The following is a 7,147-nucleotide window of genomic DNA, read 5'->3' on the forward strand; positions in this document are numbered from 1 at the left end:
CTTCCCAATTGGTTTGCGAACATTTTTGGTGTATACTTATTACACTATTACACACTTGCGCTTATAATACTTACAAAATAAAAAAATATTTATGCCACGAAATAGAGACGCACTAGGGAGATTCGTGAGACAACAAGTAGAAACTTTAGAAAACTCTCCTAGTTCGACGTTTTCTTCCATTCGTTCAAACACTCCCGATTCATCGAGACTTCCTGAACCACTCACGATGGCTCATCAAGATGAAGTCCAACCAAGAACGCTACAGGATTATTTACATCCTACGCGTACAACCACACCTTCATGCATAATGTATCCCAACAATATGCCAAATTTCGATTTCAAACCCGGCATGATTGACCTCTTACCAACCTTCCATGGGTTGGAAAATGAGAGTCTGTACGTGCATATACGGGAATTCAAAGAGGTGGTGGCTACATTCAACAACCGAGCTGATGTCACTAACATTGTGAGATTGAAATTTTTTCCTTTCTCTCTCAAAGACAAAGCAAAAAGCGGGTTGTATTCCTTAAGGCCTAGATCTATTGAAACATGGGACGAAATGACAAGAGCACTCTTTGCCAAATATTTCCCGCCCCATAAGACTAGCAGCCTTAAGAGGCAAATCTATACCTTCATCCAGAAAGACCATGAAACTTTCCATCAGGTCTGGGAGAGGTTTAGAGATTCGATAAATCAATGCTCACATCATGGATACGAAAGCCGGTGTCTGATTAGCTATTTCTATGATGGTCTCACAACCGGACAAAGACAATTTGTACAAATGGTGTGCAATGGCGAATTCCTTCAAAAAGATCCCGATGAAGCTTTTGAGTACCTCAACGATCTTGCTGAAAAGTCCTACACATGGAATGGACCGAGTCCTATGGACAAGCCCCGATCAATTGGAATCTACCAATTAAGGGAAGACGACAACGTCAAAAGCCAAATTGAATCATTGAGACAACAATTCAAGGCTTTCAAATCTCAAGAAGGTAGAGGAATCCATATGGCTGCAAAGGTAGAGACACGAGATCCATGCTTCATATGTGGAGGGACGGAACATCAACCGCAAGAGTGCCCAACTCTTGGTGAGTTAAGAGGAGGAAATGAGGAACAATGCAACGCTTTAGGGGATTACAAGAAGCCTTATAACCCTTTCTCAAAAACTTACAATCTCGGTTGGCGCAACCATCCAAATTTTAGCTGGAAGGTTCAAACCAAGCATCTGGGAGCCAATGGAGGCCTGAGCAGCAACAACCACCGAAAGCATACATTGCTCCTCAAAATAACATGCAGTCAAGTAATTCTCTTGAGAATACTTTACAAATGCTTGCGCAAACACAAATAGCCTCAACTCAAGAGCTCAAATCTTGTTTCACACAAATGGTAGAGGAAATGAAAGACATGAAAATCCAAATGACAAAGCTAAACACTACTTTGACAATTTAAGAGCATGGTAGACTTCCCGCTCAACCTTTAATCCATCAAAAAGGGCAACACATGGCACAAACCTTCTCCTCTCCAGATACAAATTTCAAAGAGGTTAATGCCTTCTCTACTAGAAGTGGTCAAAGTATGGTTTCACCGTTAACTAAGACAATGAGTACGTCAATGCCCGCTCCAGATGATGATGTGCCAATAAGCATTCCAGTAAAGGCACCTTTTCCTCAAGCTTTGAAATCCACTAGAAAGGTATTGAAAAATCATGGTGAAATCCTAAACCTTTTAACACAAGTGAAGATCAACTTGCCATTGTTGCATGTGATCAAACAAGTGCCGACTTACGCTAAGGTTATCAAGGATTTATGCACCATTAAAAGAAAGCACCATGTCAAGAAAACTGCATTCTTGGCAGATTAAGCTAGCGCGGTAATTGACTGCAAGACACCACCTAAGTACAAAGATCCTGGTTGTCCCACCATCTCATGCCAAATTGGGGAGCAAGAATTTGGTCAAGTCCTTCTAGACTTAGGAGCAAGTGTAAATCTCATGCCATATTCAATATACTTGCAATTAGGTCTAGGAGAACTCAAGCCCACTTCCGTGGTGCTACAATTGGCTGATTGATCAGTTAAGAAACCTCGGGGAATAATAGAAGACGTTCTGATTCAAATTGAAAAATTCTATTACCTTGTTGATTTTCTCATCTTGGACACTCAATATGAAGTGAGTATAGAGTCAAAAATTCCCATCATTCTCAGTAGACCTTTCCTTGCAATAGAAAATGCACTCATTAACTGTAGGAATGGTCTCTTGAAAATCTCTTTCGGGAACATGACTCTAGAAGTGAATGTTTTCCATATCGGCAAACAACCACCTGATAACGATGAGTGTTTCCAATCATATCTGATTGATACACTTATTTCGGAAGAGGTCGAAGTGAAATACACGTCTAATCATTTTAATCACCTCTTCCAAATTTCAGAAAGTTCTGAGCCCGATGAGTCTAAAATCAACCCTGAAACCGTCAAACACTCACAGGCTAGAAGAACCATGTTTTGGAATCCAATCTTTGAGGAACTCCCTCAAGATCGAGAAACACCAAAACCATCCATTGAACAAGCTCCTTAACCAAAGTTGGCACAACTTCCCGAGGGTCTTAAGCATGTTTTCCTGGGAGCTGACAACATTTTTCCTGTCATAATATCTTCCAAGATCAATGTCACCCAAGAGCACCAACTCATTAATGTGTTGCAAGAACAAAGAGATGCATTAGGATGGACGATAGCTGACATCAAAGGTATTGGTCCATTAATTTGCTCCCATCACATTCAATTGGAAGACGGGGCTATACCACGTCGTGACCCTCAAAGGAGATTAAACCCAACGATGAAGGAAGTAGTTAAGACTGAAGTCTTGAAACTTCTTGATTCTGGAATAATCTATCCTGTTGCTGACAGTAAATGGGTTAGCCCAACTCAGGTTCTTCGCAAGAAATCAGGGGTCACAGTGGTACAAAATAAAAAAAGGGAACTTGTTCCTACCAAGGTCACTACTGGGTGTCGTATGTGCATTGATTATAGAAAATTAAATGCAGCCACCTGCAAAGACCATTTTCCACTTCCATTCATCGATCAAATATTGGAACGTGTGGCAGGTCATCCTTTCTATAGTTTTCTCGATGGTTATTCAGGGTATTACCAAATTGAGATTGCCTTAGAAGATCAGGATAATACCACATTCACTTGTCCTTTTGGTACTTTTGCCTTCTGGCGTATGCCATTTGGCCTGTGCAATGCTCCAGCCACTTTCCAGCGATGCATGATGAGCATATTTAGTGATATGATCGAGAAATGTATGGAAGTATTCATGGATGGTTTGATAGTCTTTGGAGATTCCTTTGAGTCAAGCCTTCTCAATTTAGAGTCTGTGCTTAAATGTTGCAAAGAGAAAGGCTTGGTACTCAACTGGGAAAAGTGTCATTTCATGGTGCCATCAGGCATAGTCTTGGGGCATGTCATGCCGGAACAAGGAATTGAGGTTGATCAATCAAAGATTGAACTCATATCAAAGCTGCCCACCCCCAAGATTGTTAAAGACATTCGATCTTTTCTTGGGCATGCAGGATTCTATAGGAGGTTCATACAAAATTTCTTGACAATTGCTCACCCTTTGTCAAACCTCCTAGCAAAATATGTTGTGTTCAGTTGGACACCTGAGTGTGAGGAATCTTTCCGAACGCTCGTTGCAAAACTCACTTCTGCCCCTATCATTCAGCCACCAGATTGGAACTTACCATTTGAAGTCATGTGTGATGCTAGCAATTATGCTATAGGGGCTGTCTTAGGTCAAAGAAGGGAAGGGAAGCCCTTCGTTGTTTATTACGCAAGTAGAACTCTTAACAGTGCTCAGATGAACTATTCTACTTCTGAAAAAGAGTTACTTGCTGTAGTATTCACACTTGACAAGTTTCGTTCCTACCTGATTGGTTCACCTATCACAGTCTTTACGGACCATTTCTCCTTAAAATACCTCCTTTCCAAAAAGGATGCTAAGGCGCGTTTAATTAGGTGGATCCTTCTGTTACAGGACTTTGATCTGACCATAAAAGACATGAACGGAGTTGAAAACGTGGTAGCGGACCACTTATCTCGTCTTGAATTTTTTGATTCCACTGATGGCCCAGCCATTTGAGATGACTTCCTTGATGACATCTCTTTGTAGTCACTAAGTTGCCATGGTACGCTCATATCGTTAATTACTTAGTGACTGGCGAACTTCCAACTCCATGGAGTGCACAAGATAAACGTAAATTTTTGGTCGAGGTTCGTAACTTCTATTGGGATGATCCATATCTTTTCAAGTATTGCCCCGACCAAATTATGAGACGTTGCATTCCAGATGATGAAATTTTTAGTGTCTTGAAATTTTGTCATAATGAAGCTTGTGGTGGTCATTTTTTATGAAAAAGACTGCTGCAAAATCTTACAGTGTGGTCTTTATTGGCCCAATTTATTCAAAGACACTAACAATTTCTGTCGATCATGTGAAAGGTGTTAGAAATTAGGTGCTCTGTCCCGACGACATATGATGCCATTAAACCCAATTCTTGTAATAGAAATATTCGATTGTTGGGGGATAGACTTTATGGGACCATTTCCACCTTCTTCTGGCTACCTTTACATTCTCCTCACCATAGACTATGTCTCAAAATGGGTAGAAGCCGTGCCTTATCGAAATAATGATAACACAACTGTTGTGAAATTCTTAAAGGAAAATGTGTTATCTAGGTTTGGCACACCACACGCTATCATAAGTGATCAAGGCACCCATTTTTGCAACTATTCTTTCGAGACCTTAATGCAAAAATATCGTGTAATTCATAAGGTTGCATTGCATTATCACCCACATACAAATGGCCAAGATGAGTTAGCCAATCGAGAAATTAAGCAAATCTTAGAAAAGACGGTTAATCCTGACCGCAAAGATTGGTCCTCACAACTTCTCGATGCTCTCTGGGCGTATCGCACTGCTTACAAAACTCAGCTCGATATGTCTCCTTATAGGCTAGTCTATGGTAAAGCCTGCCACCTTCCTGTTGAGCTAGAACATAAAGCCTATTGGGCAGTTAAAAGCCTAAATTTTGATCTCAAGGTGGCAGGACTCAATCATAAGCTTCAGTTGTCAGAAATTGAAGAGTTAAGAAACAATGCTTATGACAACTCTAGGATCTACAAGGCTAAAATGAAAGCGGCCCATGACAAGCAGATCCTAAGAAAAGAATTTGAGCCAAACCAACGAGTTCATCTTTATGACTCTCGTCTACATATCCACCCTGGCAAGCTGAGAACAAGGTGGACTAGCCCATATGTTGTCAAATCTGTCTTTCCCAACGGTGCTGTTGAGGTCATAGACCCAACTTATGGGAGAGAATTCAAAGTAAATGGCCAACGACTGAAACACTACAGAGAGAAGGTGCCCAGCCTGAAGAAGTCACTCTCGTGGAACCGGTTTACCAAGTCTGAGTAGTGTTCCAAATTGTTTGTACATAGGGTTGTTTTCTGTTTATTTTCCTTTTGTCATTTTATTTTATTTGCTATCATTTTGTGTTTTTAGTTTTTCATGTTTTAGAGAACCAATATTCGCTCTATCACTCGACGCTCGCTATCTAGATGTTCTCTTTCTCTGCTCTTTTACATTTATTATCTTTTGTGACATTGAGGACACTGTCATATTTTGGTTGAGGGTGGTGAGCATATTCATGCACGTTCATGTTGATTTTTTTCACATTAATATTTTCACGGTCAAATTTTAAAAATTACTTATTTATTTTTGCACAATGTTACTTTTAAGTCAATTTTTGTTATCTGTATTACTAAGAGTTTCTCTAGAGTTACCTAATGCACATGCCAAACATTGTGGTAAGATGGTTGATTAGCACATATTTTCTGTGAGAGGTGCGACTTGAGAGAACAACTTTAAAAATTTTATTGATTCTTAGAAATGGTTATAATTATTTGGACAAGGTATTGTGGTATGAATGGATGATGTTTTAGGGATAATACTTTCTATAGACAAATTTTATTAGAGAGCCTTTTATTATGTTCTTCATGAAAGAAAAAAAAGAAAAAAAAAGAAGAAAAAGAAAAAAAATATATAAAAAAAAAACACAAGAGCAATAGTTCTATCATTTTCAATTATGTTGTCTCTTGTGTTAAAAAAAAGTGTGTTTATTAATTTCATGTTTTATTTTATGGCTCTTAGAATCAATATAAAGATTGTCTATTTTACTTAGAATTCCTGAAAAACTGGTTTTGTGGTACTCTTTATGGTGGTTGTCCGAATAGTTTATTTCCTATCTTCGTTTCAATAATTATTTAAGAGTTTGTCCTAAATATATACCCATTTGATGAGTATTTACTTCTTTTCCAACTCCATGAGTGAAACCCTTAAACTTTAAATATTTTCAATTACATGAGAGGTTAATGGAGTTGGGACTTTTACTTGGCATAATTTCGAAGGCTTTATGTTCTATGGTTTGTGGTAAGAAGGTTCAAGTTTGATGCACACACTCACAGCTCTAGATTTATTCGAAATAATTTTGATAATTCTTGTTGACCTGTTACTAACATTCTGTGATTATACTTAAGTTCTTTTATAATATTTGACCGGAAATATATCATGTTGACATTTATCATTTCGCTTGAATTGCTAGAGACTAGCAATAAGCTGGTTGAGGGTTGTGATTAGTGTTCAAAAGTATCATTTTATTAGTCTTAAAGTTTAAAATTAATTAAGTTTTAATTAATATTTTCATGGATTTATTGTCATATATTTTATATTTGAAAATATTAATTTTAATTTAATTTGTGTTTAATTTTCAGGAAATAAAATGTATTTTGACACAGAAAAAGAAAGAAGAAAGAAAGAAATATAATTGAAAAAAATGGTGATAAAGTGATATTATTGAAGGTGACTTAGGCCCAAAACCGAGCCCAGCCCAATCTTTCAGCAAGTGCACACGCTGCCACGTGGCAGCAGGCCATTTGTCTAGCCAAGCCGCCACTAGCCGAGCCGCCTGCACCAGCTCCACCAGCCGCCTGCCACGCCTCCCTGTTGAGCCAACCAAGGTGTGCCACGAGTCCCACTGCCTAGCGGCTGCTCCCCACGCCCCAACAAAGCAGCTGCCACCATTCTACCGAGCCAA

General features: G+C 39.0%; 1 non-coding gene across 1 annotated transcript; it reads right to left on the minus strand.

Moving 5' to 3' along the window:
• Nucleotides 1–607: 607 nt before the first annotated feature.
• Nucleotides 608–714, minus strand: LOC133802874 (small nucleolar RNA R71). Its single transcript, XR_009877621.1, has one exon. It is a non-coding gene; the product is annotated as a small nucleolar RNA R71 (small nucleolar RNA).
• Between the last annotated feature and the right edge of the window lie 6,433 nt (nucleotides 715–7,147).

Source organism: Humulus lupulus, chromosome 9 (assembly GCF_963169125.1).
Source record: "Humulus lupulus chromosome 9, drHumLupu1.1, whole genome shotgun sequence".
In the NCBI taxonomy this organism is placed as follows: domain Eukaryota; kingdom Viridiplantae; phylum Streptophyta; class Magnoliopsida; order Rosales; family Cannabaceae; genus Humulus; species Humulus lupulus.